This window comes from Schistocerca americana, chromosome 4 (genome assembly GCF_021461395.2).
Source record: "Schistocerca americana isolate TAMUIC-IGC-003095 chromosome 4, iqSchAmer2.1, whole genome shotgun sequence".
In the NCBI taxonomy this organism is placed as follows: Eukaryota; Metazoa; Arthropoda; class Insecta; order Orthoptera; family Acrididae; genus Schistocerca; species Schistocerca americana.
The window spans coordinates 730,228,191-730,249,857 of NC_060122.1; the positions used below are offsets into that span (position 1 = coordinate 730,228,191).

Consider the following 21,667-nt stretch of genomic DNA (forward strand, 5'->3'; position numbering starts at 1 on the left):
GCTGGTGACCGTAATTATTTCCTTTTTGTTCATTAGTGTAACTTTTGGATTCATGATCAGTGGTACCCCTTTAGTGTCCAGTGTTGTTCGTGAGTGAATGCACAAAATAACTTTCATTTTTCCAAATTGTAGCCCTGTTCGGGTTAGTTACTTTTTAATTTTTAGTATATTTTTTCTATCAGAAAGATCGGTTGTACACTTTCCCCCTACTTATCGGTATTACTTCTTCGGGAAAGATAGCCTTATCCAATTAGAAAAATTCCATCAGCTATACACACGATCCACGGTCAAACTTTATATTGCAAACAGAATAGGCCGATTAGTAAGGGGGAGATTACAAAACCAGTTCGATTTTACACAGAGTACGCGAAGGAACTTGCCCCCCTCCTTGCAGTGGTGTACCGTAGGTCTCTAGAAGAGCGTAGCGTTCCAAAAGATTGGAAAAGGGCACAGGTCATCCCATTTTTCAGAAAGGGACGTCGAACAGATGTGCAAAACTGTACACCTATATCTCTAACGTCGATCAGTTGAGAATTTTGGAACACTTGTTATGTTCGAGAGTAATGACTTTTCTGGAGACTAGAAAGCTACTCTGTTGGAATCAACATGAGTTTGTAAAAAGACGATCGTTTGAAACCCAGCTCGCGCTTTTCGTCCACGACACTCACAGGTCCATAGACTCGGGTTCCCAGGAAGATGCCATGTTTCTTCCGCAAGGCGTTTGATACAGTTCCCCACAGTCGTTTAGTGAACAAAGCAGGAGTATATGGACTGTCAGACCAATTGTGCGATTGGATTGTAGAGTTCCTAGATAACAGAACGCAGCGTGTCATTCTCAATAGAGAGAAGTCTTAAGAAGTAAGAGTGATTTCAAGTGTGCCGCAGGGGAGTGTCGTAGGACCGTTGCTATTCGCAATATATATATATAAATGACCTAATGGATAACATGGGAAGTTCACTGAGGCTTCTTCTGGATGATGCTGTAGTATATCGAGAGGATGTAACAATGGAAAATTGTACTGAAGTGCAGGAGGATCTGCAACGAATTGACGCGTGGTGCAGGGAATGGCAACTGAATCTCAATGTAGCCAAGTGTAATGTGCTGCGAATACATAGCAAGAAAGATCCTTTATCATTTAGCTACAATATAGCAGGTCAGCAACTGGAAGCAGTTAAATCCATAAATTTTTCAATTTTCCTCTTATTGCATTTCGTTTTGCCTTTTATTATTACAGAACTACAAGTGTAAGAAGACATAAGTCTTGTAGATATAAGTAGTTCCATTTTATTTTCTCCTTTGAAAAAGTTTAATTTCATTGTTAATATTTCACGTATCCATTTCTTGTTTTTCTTCTCAATTCGTTTTTGTTGCCCAGTGGCTGAAAAGCAGATTGACTGTACCGGTGACAGTCTGTCTCCCCCTCCCTTCTGGGGCGAGGGGATGAAATAACAATAAAGGAAAAGGTCAAAGGTTGAGTGATTACCGTGAATGACACAGATATGCCTCGTAATCATATGAGACAGCCTTATCAGCTTCTGACAATGTTTCGTCCTCATCGTGGGTCTCCATTTCAACTGCTGGTGCAACCTGCAATGTGGGGGGTACTTGGATGTGACAAGGGCCTGACGCTCGACTGAAAGCGAGCGCGACAGCTGGCTTACTCGTTATCAAGGTTCCCGTCGGTGACGTCTGACCGCCATAAGGAAGGATCACTATATTGTGCACCAGCCACATCGTGGCCATTCACAAGAGCAATTAATGGTGTGCCTCCAACATTCTGTGCCATTGGTGGAAGATCAGCAACACCTGAACTGGAGAATTAGCGTCCCATATGTACTGTTTTCAGCGATTATGTGCGGTTCTGCACTACCCCAGATGAACATCATTGGCGAGTACGGTGTCGTTCCAGGGAGAGACACGTCTCTTCGAATGTTTCGGAGAGACACAGTTCTTACTTTACATCACGGTTGGTAGTGGTTCAGGGAATTCTGACGACACCAACGACACATGTTACTCCACATGCGACAGTACCCTGGTGGTAGTTTTCAGCCGGATAATGTTAGATGTTGAGGTACACCCATGGACAAAAAGAGTCTTACGTCTGTCGCTGATAGCACTTGCTGAGACCAGTTAGGACATCAACCCACCCCAGAATTAACATCCAGGATAACAAGGAAGAGTTACGACAGTTGCCGACAAGCTTGTCTCAGAAGAGGGTACAACAGCTCCTTCTCAGCGTCCATACAGGGCAACGTTATATGCTCGATACACACGAGCGAGTAATAGCCGCCCGTGCTCACAGTGAGATCGTAGCATGAGAAATCATTTCAGTGCACACACGACGGGATCGCAGCGATAAGCATGCAGCGGTACTGGAGTGGAAGCCAACGATTATGCACGTAGGGACAAGATTGCAGCCGGTGTTTGATTGTTTCATTTGTGATGAAACGGAACTAGTTGTACCATTCCACATTTTCTCAATACATTTCCGGTACAAGAGAATTAATAGCGAGAATGCTTTTACTCGGCGGAAATAAATCAGTGGGTAACAAGCAGGAGAGAATGTCAAGTTTCCCTTCATCCTTTCCCTTGTGGACCTGGGCTGCATGAATGAGAGTGTATGTGAAGTAGCAGAAAGCTTTAGTCAGAGGCTGTAGCAATGCATGAGTAGAGTGGTTCTGTGGTAATATTTTACCAACCCCCTAGCGCAAACAAGCTTGGAAAGGACAAAGTGTGCAAGTATAGGCTCTGTCAGGTTGGCGAACCACTCTCTCCAGCCCTGCTTTTGAACCTGCAACGGTCAGATGATGTAGCTCGCAGGTCACTGGTTCCTGGATAGTGCCGTGGTGCAGACCTTGAAGACGTTGCTCTCGATTTATGGTAGTATTATCAAAGGTATTAGAATATTTCAAATCTGTTCGCTACTAAGGTTCAGATGTTGAAATCAAGTGTGACATTACCACGAAAACCGCATAAGGGAGTTTATTTTCGTAATTTCATTAAATTTGGTCAGGCACTTGCCATGTGCCTTAAGGTCACGGTCGTATTATTGCTCAGAGCACAACAAAAGTTAACTCATTTAATGTATTTTAATGTGGTGTTTCTTTCACAGTGATATTGTGGGGCATTTTTTTAATTTCTGATATGTTTTCTTTGTGTGCTTGGTTTCCTGCCTCATGGTCGGCTGTAGCAACCACCACATTATTAACGCGGAGTTTCGATCCAAAAATGTACAGTAGCCTCACTACAGTTTCGTATAGCTCAGATCGGAAGCAGTGAATTTGTGTGGAGAATAAGAACTCTGAATTATGAAATGTGCACGTATTCACTTTGGCGCGAAATTGGGTCAACGGTCTTCTGCCTTGACCGTGTTCACTTGTGTGTTTTGCTGAACTTGATCCGCGTGACCAATAGTAATTAAATGTGATATCAAAAGAAGGCATGGCTTTAGGACTAATTGTGTGCTTGCATGAAACTTCATTGAAGCCAGGACTGCGCTACCCTCTCCCTTTCCATAATTACGTGGCGAAAGTAAGTCCTGTTGACTAGTGAAGAAGTCCCAACTTTGGAAAGAACACGACTCCGCTGCAGAAATCCCCCTTTCAGACTGGCCCAACATCTGTCAGCTGCCAACTTCAGAACGGATACTAAATGGCACGAGAGCTGCAGTGATAGTGCCTCCCTTGAAAACCGTGAACTTATCGGTCCATCAGAGAAACCTAATGGCTTTGAACTTCCACGACAGCTATGGAAAAGCCTAAACAGAATCCGAACAGGACATGGACTATGTGCACACAATCTACACAAGTGGAGAAAGCTTCCCAGCCCTAGCTGTGACTGTGGGGCACCTAATCAAACAATACAGCACGTCGCCCAGGACTGTGAATTAAGAGCCTACCAGGGTAGTTCGGCTGACTTCTTCAACGCCACACCGACCTGCCTCGAATGGATCGCCAATTTCGACGTCAGAATTTGAAGACTTGTGTAGCGCAAAATATCTGCTGCGATATTACCTTTTATTGTGTTTATGCATTATATTTTATCTGAATATGTATCCTTCACTTATGTAGTCTACAGTGTATTTTATCATATAATTTCATAATGTAATAAGTGTAAACCATGTGTGTAGCGCCATACGCTAAATAAAATAAATAATTTATATCATTATTGAAATGTGTGCAGTTATGTATTTTGTCGCAGCAATACAATAGAGCATTGATTACAATGAACTTAATGTATTCTAAACTGTTATTCATTAACGGAAGATGTGTTCATTGAGATGAATGAGCTCTCGACAGGGAAGCATTTGGTCCTTACCTCTATTTGAATTTATAAAAACCCATATTCGAGCAAAACCACTAACTCTCGTACACGAAGACAAAGCAGTTTAACACTGGTGTTTACGTGTTATATCATCTCTGTCCTGATTAGATTTCCCAGCAAAATCATCACAAAACTTAACACATACTTGAAACTATGTGCCTCTCTTCTTAAGCCTACCATGATACCCCTTGCAAGACGTGTATTCTTTTTCACCATTTCGAAGAAAAATTCCATATCGAGTCCGGCTTCATACATGCTAGGCTGATGGCAGCTGTTGCTACCCGATTCACTTACGACTGCTGCTTGGCTGCGATCGGTGAGATTGCTGCGATGCAGCAGCGGCTGGCGAGCATTATTCCCGTGACGAGTTGTTTCACATGCGCTGCTGAAACTCGTGAGAAAATGGCGCTGCGAGCTCGCGATGATAAATTGCTCGTGTGCGTCGAGCCATGCTGATAAGCGGACTCAAATGGCCACAACTTCGCAAATGTCACTCGATTTTGTAATCACTGAAATAACATCACGCGGCATATCACACCTCTGTTTCCGGTTGCTTCTCTTTTCTAATCAGTAATTTTTACGGTATTTAACAGATCTGAAGATAGAAACAGTCTGAGACAGCAAAAAACAGCGATCTACAGAAGGAAACTGCGCGTGTTATTAAAGCTGTGTGCTGGGCCGAAACTCGAACCTGGGAAGTGGCCTCTCACGAGAAATGCTGTTACCGACTTAGCTATAAAGGCACGCTATAAAGGCATGTTTCACGACGTGCCTTTAAAGCTTCACAGCCTCAGTCCTATTTTCCACTGAATTTCTGTGTACCTTGCGGGAGTACTGTGGAGTGGAGGAGAAGATACTGCAGAGAAATAGCTTAGCCAGAGGCTAAGAGAATATTTCCAGGATGGATCTCTCACTCTACAGATAAGGGTGCACTCTGAATCTATGAGGGCGGGTTGCGATTAGTTCAGTACCTAACAGCCTTGCCCGCCAAAGGCAAGGTTCCAAATTTGAGTACCGCCGTCGCACATGTTATTAATGTGCTACAAAGTTTCGAAACATCGAACGCTCCGTTGCAGAGTGATATACTCATTCTGAAAACATAACTGGTTCTCTATATTTGAATTCCATTCACGACAGTAACAAGGAAACTATTACATTTTTCAGTTGCGTCGTCCACCTATCCAGAGGTACGTCTCAGGAGATGATTATGCTACAATCCAGCCATCTAGTGGATGGCACGAATTCTCGCCTAATACCTGTCTGTTTTGAGCAGTAGTGCTGCTGACAACATGATTCTTATATATACTATTATTTATATATAGTTATCGATGCTGACGCTGATTTTGTGTTTAGAATTTGACGATGCCACTGTGGCTCCAGTATTGAAGCTCATGTTATATAACAGATCTGAAGATAGCCATTATAGACTGAATCCGGGGCCGGCCGAAGTGGCCGTGCGGTTAAAGGCGCTGCAGTCTGGAACCGCAAGACCGCTGCGGTCGCAGGTTCGAATCCTGCCTCGGGCATGGATGTTTGTGATGTCCTTAGGTTAGTTAGGTTTAACTAGTTCTAAGTTCTAGGGGACTAATGACCTCAGCAGTTGAGTCCCATAGTACTCAGAGCCATTTGAACCAACTGAATCCGGGAGACTGATCATGAAGACTTTGTGACCATAGACATGAAGTAATGGAAGTTTAACCTGTACCCAACACACTCTTCGGCTATCATAAACTGCCTATAATGTAACACAGGTAGAACAGTCACCGACAGGTACAGCTGCCAAATTACGTAAGCGAATTATTTAAAGTAACAGTTTATTTTACCTTTCAAATTAGTTCTAAACTGCTGCCGGTTGAAAGGTCAGCCATGTTCGAAACTGCAGCACATTTTGCGTGCATGTACTGGACAACTCCTTCTTGTCTCCCGAGCCGTTGTAACCGTTCTGACCGCCAATTGGATTCCAACAATTCATGTTAGACAATCCTTCTTTTGTAACAATTATCACTTCGAAAAAAATATACGTAATTTTTTTTTCCTTTGCAGGTATATGCCTGAAGTCATAGAACACATCCAAATCACTTAGACAAAAAAATTTGGCACGCTTGTAGGAAGCCAAAACAAGCTAGCCGTGCCCATTGATAAAGTAATGAAGTACTTGTACTGCTCTGAAGAGCCATTGTGCTGTTGAAACTGTCCAAGACCGTCAGAATGAACAATGGACACGAATGGGTGCAGGTGATCAGACCGGATGCTGTACGTGTCACCTGTTAGAGTCGTATCTAAGCGTATCAGGGGTCCCATGTCACCTCAATTGCACATGCCCCACACCATTACAGAGCCTGCACCAGCTTGAACAGTCCCCTGCTGACATGCAAGGTCCGTGGATTCATGAGGTTGTCTCCATTCTCGTACAGGTCCAGCCGCTCGATACAATTTGAAACGAGACTCGTCCGACAAGTCATCACCTTTTACAGTCGTCAGCAGCCAAATGTCGGTGTTGACGGGCGCAGGCGAGGCGTAAAGCTTTGTGTCGTGCACGCATCAAGGGTAGACGAGTGGGCCTTCGGTTCCGAAAGTCCACATCGATGATGTTTCGTTGAATGCTGATGTTGATGGCCCAGTATTGAAATCTGTAGCAATTTGCGGATTGGTTGCACTTCTGTCACGTTGAACGATCAGCATCCTTCTGTAAAATCCACATTTCATCTCTACCTCGGAGATGCTGCGTCCCATCGCTCGTGCGCCTACTATAACACCGCATTCAAACCCACTCAAATCTTGATAACCTGTCACTGTTTCAGCAGCATTCGATCTAACACTGCGCCAGACACTTCTTGTTTCTATAGGCGTTGCCAACCGCAGTGCCGTATCTGCCTGTTTACGTATCTCTGTATTTGAATGAGCATGCTTATTCCAGTTTCCTCGGTGTTTCAGCGTGTAATTTGTTCTCTACACAACGCTGCCAGAATCCACGCTCAACTGATGGAAGTGTTCGCCAACAGCGCATTATCATACAATGTGGGCAAAGAGATGCTGAACGTGTAGTGGAACTACTAAGGTATTACACTGCCCACTTACGTTGATGTGAGCATCTTTCAAAAGACTGAATAACCACATCTGCACCGCGACCCACCGAGAAAAGTGCAGAAGGGATGCCAATAAGGTTCTGGAAGTTACTGACAGGGATGTGGGGCCCTGCCGACTCCATTATCGTGAACAGCTGTGCAATATTTCTCGGATGAGGATCCACAGAGCGAACAGCCAGTTGGAGGTGGTCCCTTCAGATTCTCGATTGGGATCAAATAAAAGGAGTTTGGTGGCCAGAGAAGTACACTGATCTCATTCGAGTGCCCTTATAAGCATGTATGTACGCTGCGAACGATGTGACACGTCACGTAGGTCTCCTGGTAGATGCCATCGTGCTGAGGAAAAATGTACTGCATATAGGGGTGGATTCGGTCCACAATGATAGGCACATGCTTGTGTAGAACTATTGCGCCTTACATAATGACGATATCACCCAGGGAATGCCACGAAAACATTGCCCAGACCATAACGCTGCCTCCTCTAGCCTGGAAACTTCTGACGATTGTTGCAAGGTGTTTGCTTTCAAACGTTTCATGTCAGTGGAGTATAAAACATGACTAATGTGGAAAGACCAGCTGTCAGCTGCGGTACCGACGTCCAAATTCCAGCTTTCGTCGCCGATGGACAGCAGCCAGTATCCAGCATGGGGTAATGAACCGAGCGCCTGCTGCAGAGGCCTGTACTCAGCAACGTTGGCTAAACGGTTGTTGAGGAGACACTGTTGGCAGTCTCTTGGTTCATCTGGGTCGTCCGTTGCTCAACAGTTGTAAGACCAGTCGCCCGAAGACATCTCCACAGCACCTCCGTCATGTATGGCGCATGGTACACCACAGTTGCTTCGGTGACGGTTTTGGATAGCCCCATATAGCCATGCACGGTATACATTAACCACAGCTTCACGAAAACATTTTACAATAGCTGTAAAAAAATGCTTCCAGCCTTGGCCCGAAAGTCAGTTATTATGGATCACGATCATCGCTCCGTTTCGACATCACAACAGCTACACTCTCTTCCGTGTCCCATTGGATTTGCTTTATATACCCTCCACTGTTTGTGCTGTCACCTGGTATCTATGAGTGGTAATTGGGTGTTGACGTCGAAAATGGAGACCACATTAATGTGAGTGGACCGTGCAAGAGACTATACTCGTAAGCGTCGCAAGAGTAGACTTTCCGAAATCTCCTGACAAATTTATGAGAGGTTGTCAAGACGACGGTCGTGCGGTAGCGTTCTCGCTTCCCACGCGCGGGTTCCCGGGTTCGATTCCCGGCGGGGTCAGGGATTTTCTCTGCCTCGTGAAGACTGGGTGTTGTGTGCTGTCCTTAGGTTAGTTTGATTTAAGTAGTTCTAAGTTCTAGGGGACTTATGACCATAGATGTTAAGTCCCATAGTCCTCAAAACCATTTTGTCAAGACGAAGCGTCGCGGTAAGCTGTTTAAGGGAGTAGCTTTGCTCCACGGGGCAGCTCCTCTTACTACTTCTTTGAGCTATCAAATCTCATCCCCCGCATTCTCTACCAACGCTTCTTTGTCTTTACTAATCATTTACACAACTTCGAGATGATTTTGGATAAGGAACGCTTATCACCAAAGTCGAGACTTCAACAGCCCATGTTCCCGCCATGTCGTCTGTAGCTGAGAAAAATGTGTCGCAGTGAAGGGTGCATAGGTGCATCTACAAGCGACGGTATGGTGTATGGCGGAGGTTATCTTGTACGTCAACTAGTCATTTCCTTTTCAAAATAATGGATAAAAAACCATAATAATAGAAAAACTCCACAACAAAATGCAAACAAAAACCACAGATACTTCTTAGCAATCCACATAACATGCACTCCAAGCCAAATCAGTGTGCCACAGAGGCCAAACCTAAATATGCTGCTCTCCCATACATAGGTCCACTATCATACCAAATAGCAAACTTATTTAAAAAGAAAAATATCACGATCAGCTTTTCCACAAATAATAAATTACAACAAAATGTAATCCATGATGTAAATACCTCCAAGATTCCCTACAGTAAATAAGGAATAAACAAATTCAAATGCGATACATGCCCAAAATTCTACATTGGACAGACAGGCAGAAATTTTTGAAGTGCGATACAAAGAACACATTGATACTTCGGCAACTTGAACAAATCTGCATTTGCAGCCCATATTGCTGAAGAAAACCATTCAGTGAGAAACATTGAGAACAACTTAAAAATTTTACATCTAGCAGAAAAAGGAGCCGCTATGAACATATTAGAAGAAACAGAAATACATACTCACGCAAAAACAGCACCCCAGACTATATCCTCAATGAACAAACCGAGTTAGCTAACACCCCTTTCCTGAAAAACTTCCAAAAATTATTTTCCACCCTCCAAAGCAAATAATATTCCTACGCCTATGCAGAGCAAGTAGCAAATTTATATGTTACTACAATTCTCATGATGCTAAATGTAAATAAATAATTTACTGTCTTACCCATACAGTACAAAAAAAAATGGAACAACTTTATAATTAATGTAACAGTATTCGCTCTAAAACTCACAAAATAGATGCCTCCCTGTACTAGTTAAAAGGCGTTTCAGTTACATAAGTGAATATATGATCTTCCAAACATGGGACATATTTATAATATTACGATATATCATAGCATCTTTGACACTCATATGTTTGTAAGCACTTTGCACGTCTTCGGGGTCCTCACGCGAAATGTACGTCGACGATAGCAAAATCGTGCTGCAGTTAGCTGCAGATACCTGTTGTCTAAACTTTCTCGTCACTGTTCGGAACGTCGTCTCTTGTCCATGGATTCCCATTTGAGTTCATGAACCATCAACGTAATACTCGTGTGTTGTTCATAACAAACATAGCAGGCCCCTTCTGAATTCCTTTGAAGTCTTCTTTTAATTCGATCTGGCGGGGACACCAGACACTGCACCAGTACTGAAGAATGTGTCTTACGGGTGTTCCGTGCGTGGCCTTCTTCACAGATTAGCTACATTTTCCTAAAATTGTGCCGGCCACTGTGACCGAGTGGTTTTAAGCGCTTCAGTCTGGAACTGCAGTGTTTCTACGGTCGCAGGTTCGAATCCTGCCTCTGGCATGGAAGTGCTTAATGTCCTTAGGTTAGTTAGGTTAAAGTAGTTCTAAGTCTAGGGGACTGATGACCTCAGATGTTAAGTCCTATAGTGCTTAGAGCCATTTGAACCACTTTAAGCTAAAATTGTGGCAATGAACCGGAGTCGATCATTCGTCTGTCCTACTACCACCCTTATATGTTATTCCCATTTCTTATCGCTTCGCAATATTATCCAAGATACACAGGGTGGTCAGAAACAATCCGAAATCTTCTAGGTCGTGCTGAGTAGTAATTGTTAAGGGAAAAATTCGAAACCTTGGCTGATTTTTCAACGTCTTCAGAAAAAATTAGACAGATCGTGCCGTTTTCGAGTCAATTAGCATTAGCACACTCCGCAAGTACGTTCCTCTAACGTCAGTACACTGAGGTGATCTGAGTCCCGAGGGTGGCAGTAGCGGCGCTTATATTCACTTCTTTCAGATGACGCTCCAGGCGCACTGCAGTCCAATTCCGCGGACCATTGACCCATGTTTCCTCACCGCCTTCTCTGGTCTTCCGTTCGTCTTCGTTGTTCCGGCGTTTGTGGTTAACCCAGAAAACCAGTAACATTGCATTCGAGCATAACAAGATTGTTTTTCTTAATCATCGACAGTAAATTACATTTTCCATACTCAGAGCAAGCAGCCGTTCATCACACCAAATAGAAATTCTAAGTATCCTTCTACAGTCACCCCTGACGAACCGCTGTCTGTGATGAACACTCGCTATAGAGAACAACGTACCGGGTTTCATTACTTTAGAAATCTTCGATACACTCACGTATCTGAGGACCAATTCCGTACTTTCGGACCTTCGTTAAGAGCTTGCGGTGGGGAACTGTGTCAGATGCTTTCTGGAAATCTAGGAATCTGGAAACTGTCTATTGCCCTTCATCCATAGTTCGCAGAATATCATGCGAGAAAAGGGCAAGGTGCTTTTCTCACGAGTAGTGCTTTCTAAATTCGTACTGATCTGCCGACAGAAGCTGTTCTTTCTCAGGAAATTTATTATATTCGATCCCAGAATATGTTCAGTAATTCTACACTCAACTGATGTTAAGGATATTGCTCTGTACTTTATCGGGTCAGTTATTTTATCCTTTTCTTATATAATAATCACCTGCGCTTTTTTCCAGTCTCTTGGGACTTTGCACTGGGCGAGAGATTGGCTGTGAATGTAAGCTTTGTAAGAAGCCAATGTTGCAGAGTACACTTTGTAAAACCGAACTGCTGTTCCATCAGAACCTGGAAACTTATTTTTTTCGAACTCTTTCAGTTGCTTCTCTACGCCAGGATATGCTAATTACTATGTCCTCCATATGGGAATCTGTGCAACCGTCAAACGACGGTATCTTCCCACGATCTTATCGCGAGAATGATTTCTGAAACGCAAAATTTATAACTTCAGCTATCCTTTTCCTATTGTCACACCAGAGTGGTCGAAGAGTGACTATACAGAAACCTTCAACACAAGTAGTGATTTTTCGTATGGCCAAAATTTTCTCTGGTTCTCGGCAGGGTCTTTTGCTCCGGTATGACGGTGGTAGCCAACGGACTTACCACAGTGGTAACACCGGTTCTCGTCAGATCACTGAAGTTAAGCGCTGTCGGGCTGGGTTAACACTTGGATGGGTGACCATCCTATCAGCCGAGCGCTGTTGGCGAGCGGGGTGCACTCAGCCCTTGTGAGGCAAACTGAGGAGCTACGTGACTGAGCAGTAACGGCTTCTGTCTCGTACGCTGGCATACAGCTGGTAGAGCTGTGTGCAGACCACATGCCCCTCCATATCCGCATCCAGTGACGCCTGTGGACTGAGGATGACACGGAGGCCGGTCGGTCTCGTTGGCCCTTCCAAGGCCTGTTCGGACGAAGTTTAGTTTAGTTTTATGTCGGTGGAAGCTATTGACTGCTTCTCACGTCTATCTTTTTGTAGATGCAACGTATTTCTACTAACTTTTGCCTGTCGATTTTCTCACGTTATTTTTTGACCTGAGAAGTAAGTTCCATGGCTGCAGCTAATATTTTTTTAGGTGGTGGTTTACGACTTGCTTAGGTAGTGCAAATGATGTTTCCAAAATATTAAATAAAGTATCAATATGCTATTAAACGAGTTTCCTTTCATATGACTTGCTTTGTTTAGCTGTTGCCCCTATGAACACACTAGCAGTCAGTCCGCAGCCTCTAGATGCTCCCAATGTGCTACTGCTTTGTTCACTGGCCAGACTATGGGTCTGAGAGAGCTGCCGGGCGTTATCTGTGTGGCTGTGTTATTGCGCCCAACCGGCGGAGCTGCGGGCCCTGGCATTGTCCCCGCATTCGCATAATTCAGATCTGCGGAGCGGCGTCTCGCTGCGTTATTAATTAGCAGACGTCGCACGCTGGCAGAACAATGGCGCAAACATTCCGGGCCTCCGGGCCAACCAGATTCACTGCGGAGCAACAGGTAAAAGCGGTCTGCTGACAGCTCTTCGTTGGTGCTAACAACAGGGCCAGCGAAGCGCATTGGCACTGGACCTGTTTTCGTACAAGTTCTAGATGATCCCTCACAGCTTTTTGTATAATACTCCCTCCGACACCTCCCTCTGTTCCTTCTCACGCTTTCAGTTCCTTCCAATTTCTCTCACTACGTGTTTCTCAGCAAATATTGGTTAGTCACGTCATGCAGATTGACACAATACTACCATGCCAACCCACCCACAGTCCCTCCCCTTTTCCTCCATATACCACAGCAACACACAGCTTACCACAATTAGCGTTTTAAGCCAAAATACATTTTATCTAGATAATGATCACAATTGATTCTTAAAAAAGCGACGAATGTCTTTCTGTAATCCGTGAGGTAAGAGAGTCAATGACTTTTCCTTCGAAAAGAATTATGTTGCTGTCTGGTTGCAGAACTAGAGCAGGGGGCAAGGCAGTTTCTGAGCCACTTTGCTAGTGCAGGCTACATACATTCAGAGGCAAACTTGATTCATTTACGACCGCCTCCCCTTAACCTAATGTTCCGTTTATTGATTTATGACTCCCTGGAGGTTGATTTATTAGCCCCTGGGGATAATACGTCCTTCCGAGAACCCCCCCCCCCCCCCCCTTTCACCCTATCGACAATACAAGAAAACTTTCAGGCCTGAATTATTCGAATCGAATAGCCCCCTCCCACTCAATTTGATCAATTGGTCAATTGGTCAGTTAATTAACTCTTCCCACCCCCTTACCCCTTACCCCCCACCCCTAAAAAAACCTCGACATTGGTGGAAAAAGGCCCAGTTGGTTGGATATTTGCCAGGAAATACTACGTTCATGCCCTCTAGTGATCGAGAGGATTCCGAGCAATGTTATGTCAAGAAGTTAGCAGTGTGTGAGTCCTACATGAGAGTGCAGCGTGTTTTGAGATTATTTTTTGGGAACATAGTAACAGTTACGTGCTGCATTCTATAAGGAAGCTTGCTGTGCTTTATACGCTTACGTTGAAGTTATTATATATTGTTTATCTCATTGGAGTCTGTGCCATTACAGTGATTAAATATAAATAAAAGTCTTTGATTTTCAGACTTACGAATTTATGTCAGCTATACGATCGTTGTGTCAGAGAAGGACACATTACAGGAATCTTCGGCAATTTTTACACTGGTGTGATTTTTATCTGTTCTACACTAGGACATGAAATGAACGGTTCGGCAAGCATGGGCATAATTTGTAGTGATTCAGTTGTGCTACCATTGCCTCTTTTAATGCAGCTCTCCATGCTACTCTATCCTTTGCAAACCTCTTCAACTCCTAGTGCCGGCCGAAGTGGCCGTGCGGTTAAAGGCGCTGCAGTCTGGAACCGCAAGACCGCTACGGTCGCAGGTTCGAATCCTGCCTCGGGCATGGATGTTTGTGATGTTCTTAGGTTAGTTAGGTTTAACTAGTTCTACGTTCTAGGGGACTAATGACCTCAGCAGTTGAGTCCCATAGTGCTCAGAGCCATTTCAACTCCTAGTAACTACTGTAACCTACATCTTTCTGAATCTGCTTAGTGTATTCGTATCTTGGTCTCCCTTTATGATTTGAACGATCCAAGCTTCCCTCCACTACTAAATTAGTGGTTCCTTGATGTCTCAGAACGTGTCCTACCAACCAGTCCCTTCTTCTAGTCAAGTTGTGCCACAAATTCCTCTTCTCCCCAATTCCATTCAGTACCTCCTGTTTAGTTACATGATCTACCCATCTAATATTCAGCATCCTCCTGTAGCACCACGTTTCGAAAGCTTCCATTCTCTTCTTGTCTACACTGCTTATCGTCCATGTTTAACTTCCATACAGGGCTACACTCCATACAAATATTGAAATGTCTGCTCGATGTTAACAAATTTTTGTTATTGTGATATCCGCCATCACTCAGCCACCGGCCGACAGCAGTGGACGTCAAAACGCGCAAAGCGCGGCCAGCCGTGCTGCTGCAAAGGTAACACACGCGGACGGGGCATGTAGATTGGCCGACCGGCCGCGTAGTCCATTTCAAGATGATCACTAGAGGGCCGGTGTGGCAAGATGGAAGCGAGTCTCCACTCGGCCCGTGGCTCCAGCACACTCCTTATTCCCGGACTACCAGGATGGTATATAGGCCACTGCAGGAGCATCGTACAGCCCGTCCCACTCCTGCCTTCGCTCGTACTTGTGACTAGTGACCGCACATACAAGAAACCGTGTGGAACTTCGGATGCTGCCTCAACTATCTCGGATGTCGAGTGCCCTGGATTGTGTAACTGCTATGTACTGTGAAGTCCTATTGTGAACCAGTACCGTTGTGAATAAATCAGATCAGTAATTTGGATGTCATTGTCGTTCTGACATAACAGTTACTCAGAAACGCTTTTCTTGCCATTACTAGCCTACATTTTATATCGTGTCCAGTTCAGCATCAACTATTTTACTGCCCAAATAGTAAAACTCATCTACTACTTTAAGTGTCTCATTTTCACCAGCAAGTTTTTATTTCTTCTACCTGGACTTTAGCTCCTACTCTAACTTTTTCTTTTCTTTCCTTCCCTTTACTGCTTGCTCTGTATACAGATTCAATAAAATTGGGGATAGGGTGCAGCCCTGTTTCATACCCTTCTAAACCACTGCTTCCCTTTCGTGCCCCTCGACTCTTGTAACTGCCATCTGGTTTCTGTACAAGTTGTAAGTAGCCTTTCGCTCCCTGCGTTTCACCCCTCCCACCTTTATAATTTGAAAGATAGTAGTCCAGTCAAAATTGTCAAACGGTTTCTCTGAGTCTACAAACGCTATAAAAGTTGGTTGGCCTTTCCTTAGTCTATCTCATATGAGAAGTCGTGGGGTTAGCACTGCCTCGCGTGTTCCTTCATTTCTCTGGAAGCCGAACGGGTTTTCCCTGAGGTCGGCTTCTACAAGTTTTTTCCAATCTTCTGTAAATGATTTGTTGTAGTATTTTGAAATCGTGGCTTATTAAGCTGATAGTTCGGTACTTTTCACACCTGTGAACATTATTTGGGACTGGAATTATTATATTCTTCTTGAAGTCTGAGAGTATTTCGCCTGTCTCATACATGTTGCTCACCAGATGCAGGAATTTCGTCGTGGCTGCCCCTCCCAAGGCTATCAGTAGTTCTAATGGAATGTTGTTTACTCCCAGAGCCTAGTTTCGCTTTATGCTTTTCAGACCTCTGTTAAATTCTTCAAGCAGTATCATATCACCCATTTCATCTAAATCTACGCCCTTTTCCATTTCCTTAGTACTGCCCTCAAGTACATTTCTCTGCTATAGACACTCTACATACTCCTTCCACCTTTCTTATTTCCCTTAATTGCTGAGAAATTTTGTAACATCTGAGCACTTGATATTCATACAGGAGCTTCTCTTTTTTCCAAAGGTCTCTTCAATTTTTCTTTAGGTGGTATCTATCCTACTCCTAGTGATATATGCCTATACATCCTTACATTTGTGCTCCACCACTCCTCTTAGTCATTTTTCACTTTCTATCGATGCCCATTTTGTGACGTTTGTATTCCCTGTTGCTTACTTCTCTTGCTGAATGTTTATATTTTCTCCTTTCATCAATGATATTCATATATCTTGTGTTACTCAATGATTTCTAGCATCTCTCGTCTTTTTCCCTACTTCATCCTCTGCTGCCTCAATCTTTCTCAAAGCTATCCATTCTTCTTCTACTGTTTTCCTTTTCCCTGTTCTTTCAGTCGTTCCCTAATGCTCCCTTTGAAACTCTCTACAATCTCTAGATCTTTCAGTTTATCCAGGTCCCATCTCACTAAATTCCTTCCTTTTTGCTGTTTCTTTCGTTTTAATCTACAGTTCTCAACCGATAAATTGTGATCAGAGTCCACATTTTCCCCTGGACACGTCTTAGTTCCTAAATCTCTGTCTAGCCATTACATGAACAATCTGAAACATCTCTAAGTCTCTTTCACGTATACAATCTTCCTTCTGGATTCTTAAACCAAGCGTTAGGTATGTGGAAGAGGTAAGAGGAAATCAATTAGTGGTACCTGAAGTACCGTATGCGGGGTGTGACGTGGTTGCAGATGTTGAGCGGGATAAAACAAACAAGATTGTCAGTTAGTTCTGGTACCTGAGCGAAGGCAACGGCTCGCCGCACCAGTGGTGGAGGTAGGTCAGCAGCAGCGGCGGCTGAAGGGTCATGCAGCCACCACCGGGACTCCCAGGCTGCAAGCGGCGCCGCCACGCCACAAACCAGCAGGTCTGCCACGCAGGCGTGCACGTGCAGCAGGTTCCGCAGCCGCGCTCCTCCACCTATACAACATGATACTGGTGGTCAGACTCCTTGGTGTCACTGGCGCCACTACGCCACTCACCAGTTGGTCTTCTAAACACACACACACACACACACACACACACACACACACACACACACACACACAAAGCCCGTACAGAAAGTTCCACAGCTGCACTCTGACACCTATGCTACATGATTCTGATATTCAGGCTCCCATGTCCCATGTACCAGTGGCGCAATACGCCACACACCAGCATGTCTGTTACGCTACTAAGAATATGTTGTACAATCTGCTGATGTGCCCTGCCTCCCGTGCAACATGATACTGGTTGTCTGACACTCAAGTAACAGTGGTACCCTGCCCTCGTCACACATGAGCAAGTTGTCACACTTATGAGGAAATGTTGCACCTTCTGCTGCTGTGCCCTGCCATCTGTGCAACACGGCACTAGCAGTAAGCCCATCATGCACATACATCCGAGCACTAGTTTCAGTAGCCATGCTCGTCTACCTATGCAATCCGACTGCAATAGCAGCCCAGCAGTTTTGCTGCATGTTTATCATCTCACCCTTTTATTAATAAAATGGGTCAGGGTGCGGTAAAATTATTGTAGTCAAACCAAGAAAGGAAGAATTGACTATAATTTTGTGTTCAATTTGGACGAATGGTCTAACTTTTAACTTTATAAAAAAATTACTTTTTTGTCAAAAATATTCCATCGAGACGTAATCAGCAAAGGAGAAACTTCCAAGTTGTAGGTGGTACATATTATTATATCATTAACTGGAAATGCCAGAGAGTAGACAGCTCCGACATTAAGGTTGAGCTACTTTTAACATAACTACCAACCTTACGAACATATAATCAGGAAGAAAGAATATTTTGTACGTATTAATTCTTTGTCGTCATATGCGAGAATTTTTTGGGGTTACTCCTCAGTCTCTAAACTGGTAAATTGATTAACATTACATGCGAGTTTCTTATATAGTTGAATCTGTTTAAGCATTTTGGATAAGTAACCGCTGCCTCTAACGATATTTAAACATCTATACACTAAAGCATTTTAGTATAACTAACCTACCGGATTTTGTTAGTAATAAATATATTGATAAATACAATAACTGAAGGAAAAGCGTGAATCTAAATGTGGCAGAAACATTTCAAAGAGACAGCCATAAGATTTTTACGATCAATTTGCAGAATATGTCTCATAGACAACCGAAGTATCTTGTGAAGTAGGTTAAATTACCAAATATGCAGCAACCAGTCGCAAAATCATGTTTTATTTGTTCACTTTTGCAAATCGATTTCAACTGATTAACAGCCATCATCGGTGCTTTCAACCACTATGTGCCCCGAGTAGTAATACTGACCTCTGCTTAAGACAGTAATTCTACTCGGGGCACATATTGGTTGAAAGCACCGATGATGGCTGTTAATCATTTGAAATCGATTTGCAAAAGTGAATAAATAAAACATGATTTTGCGACTGGTTGCTGCGTATTTGGTAATTTTATGGTTTACAGTCGCTGCGCGACTTGGGAACCACATGGAGCCCACCATTGATGTAAGTTACAGTTTCATGTCTTGTGATTGAAATTATTTTTCTTCTTAATAATTCCTCGTATATTGTATGGAAATTCTGGAACATAAATAAGGACGAAATTAAAAATCTGTAAATTTTCTTCATCTATCCATATGAGTTTAAATGGCTTCACGGTCCAACAGTATCAATTCTGACATTACATTCCCTCTAACCTCCAATCTTGACAGACACTCTAGTGTGCCGAGCTGGGTAACCGCGTGGTCTCGGGCACCTTGCCACGGTTCGCGCGGCTCCCCCTTCAGAGGTTCGAATCCTCCCTCGGGCGCTGCCCCATGCATGGCGCAAAATATTTCTGGATGCCTCAGCTGCTCCCATCCCTTTACTATACTCAAACGGAATAATATGTCGGAAATATTACGATTTCTATACTCGATACCCCATTTTCTAGCTTCCACAGCTCCCTCACTATCTCCAAATGACAGAAAGACAATATGTAAATTCAAATAGCAACATTGAACGACAGATAAAAAATGGAAATCGGTAAATAAGCCCATAGTAACGGGAATACCGTCATGGAAAAAAAGGGCTGCGAACTTATGCACCAACCTATCAGAAGTAAAAGCACTAAACGGCCAAGATCGCTTCAGTACAGCTTTTGATTTGATTACCATTTCATCAAGGTATGTTGCCATCACCGGATGTAAGCAATGCGTTTCAATGAATCTCGGCGAAGTGTAGAATATACCGTATTACATCATGATATTTGGAAAACATAAAAACCTTAGTAAGTCGACATGTCAAGCATAAAAATGGCATTACATAACAGCTCACGCTTAATGTAATTTGCACATGATCGGGATCCATTGAAATGTAGTGCACGGCTTGCTTAAAGCGGTAACCAAAATAGACGTTGTACTATAGCGATCTTGGCTGTTTGAAGTTTTTACTTCTTGCACTTCTGCACACGTGGAAAGGCGGCGTCGACTTTGATACGATGACAGCGTATGCCACCTGGGGGATAGTAGATATGAAATGATAATTAAATGGACACCCTAGCTGCAAACAGGCGTTGATGCACTTCATTGGGGACATGTTGAAAATGTGTGCCCCGACCGGGACTCGAACCCGGGATCTCCTGCTTACACGGCAGACGCTTTATCCATCTGAGCCATCGCGGGCACAGAGGATAGTGCATCTGCAGGGACTTATCCAGTGCACGTTCCCCGTGAGATCCACATTCCCAACATGTCCACACCACTACATTCGTAGTGCGCCTAATAGATGAAGTACATCAACGCCTGTTTGCAGCTAGGGTGTCCATTTAATAATCATTTCATTTCTAGCAAAGCTGCATGGTCATCCACGGTAACTGTTCTACCGTCATATATAGATAGTAGATATACTGATAATTGTTTCTACGTCGACCGCCAACACATAGCGTAATGGCATAGCTACTAGAGTGCCGCATGTGTCTACTCTTTAATAGCGAATACTCGCAGCTGTAAGGCACATGTGGTGCATACTAGTGAGAAAATCAGGCAACAATGCCACGGAGAGGCATTCGTGCTTCCTACAGCCGAGTGAGTTTTGGAAGGCGTCAATTTGTGGCCTTACGAATGGCGTGCCGGTCCTTTCGCAGATTTGCCACACAAGTTGCACGTGCTGCGCCAGTTGTGCAACGATGCCGGTGTCAGTGAACATTCTCGCACCTGCAGACGAATTTCTGGACGTCCACGGATCACAGTCACCCTCGCGGATCGTCGTGTAGTAAGGGCAGAAATGGCATATAGCACAGCTGCCACAGCTCAAATAAGAGGGCTTGTGAGCCCAGGCGTGTGAACACGGACTGCTATGTGCGGTTGTTAGCAGTGTGATACGGACATGCACATCCATAGCCCGCCTTCCACTCACGCCACACCATCAACGTGCACGGCTCGAATGTGCCGTCAGAGAACCACTTGGAAAATGGAAATGCGCGTCTTGGTCTTCAGCAGTGGAAGCAGATCCTGCTTGCAGGCAAATGGTATTCGTTTACGCGTAAGACGCAGACCTGGTGAGCACTGTTTCATAGGATGGATTCGTCCGCGACAACTGACCCTACCTTCGCGATGTGAGGTGTGATAAGCTACAGCTCTCGTTCACCTTTGGTGTTTCAGGAGGAGCGCTAACCAGCGCACCCTACGTGCAGAACGTTGTTACACCCGTTCGTTTCGCGTTCTTACAACAGAAATATGATATGGTTTTCCAACAGGATAATACTCGCCGACAGAGTGCCCGTGTAACTGACATGCTGTGCAAGACGTGCAGCAACTTCCCCAGTAAGCACCATACCATGTTGAATACACCGGTTCTCGTCCCATCACCGAAGTTAAGCAACATCGGACCCGGTTAGTACTTGGATGGGTGACCGTCTGGGAACACCGGGTGCTGTTGGCTCTGTTCTATACAGTTCCCCATAGTCGTTTAATGAACAAAGTAAGAGCATATGAACTATCAGACCAATTGTGTGATTGGATTGAAGAGTTCCTTGACAACAGAACGCAGTATGTCATTCTCAATGGAGAGAAGTCTTCCGAAGTACGAGTGATTTCAGGTGTGCCGCAGGGGAGTGTCGTAGGACCGTTGCTATTCACAATATACATAAATGACCTTGTGGATAACATCGGAAGTTCACTGAGGCTTTTTGCAGATGATGCTGTGGTATATCGAGAGGTTGTAACAATGGAAAATTGTACTGACATGCAGGAAGATTTGCAGCGAATTGACGCATGGTGCAGGGAATGGCAATTGAATCTCAATGTAGACAAGTGTAATGTGCTTCGAATACACAGAAAGAAAGAT

At 44.1% G+C, this 21,667-nt stretch overlaps 1 non-coding gene and 2 pseudogenes across 1 annotated transcript; 2 read left to right on the plus strand and 1 right to left on the minus strand.

Annotated features, from left to right (window-relative positions):
* The first annotated feature begins 12,066 nt into the window (after positions 1-12,066).
* On the plus strand, positions 12,067-12,184 carry LOC124614115 (annotated as a pseudogene).
* Positions 12,185-19,930: 7,746 nt separating this feature from the next.
* On the minus strand, positions 19,931-20,005 carry Trnat-ugu. The gene has a single exon. It is a non-coding gene; the product is annotated as a tRNA-Thr (tRNA).
* A 1,139-nt stretch (positions 20,006-21,144) lies between these two features.
* Positions 21,145-21,262, plus strand: LOC124614137 (annotated as a pseudogene).
* The last annotated feature ends 405 nt before the right edge of the window (positions 21,263-21,667 follow it).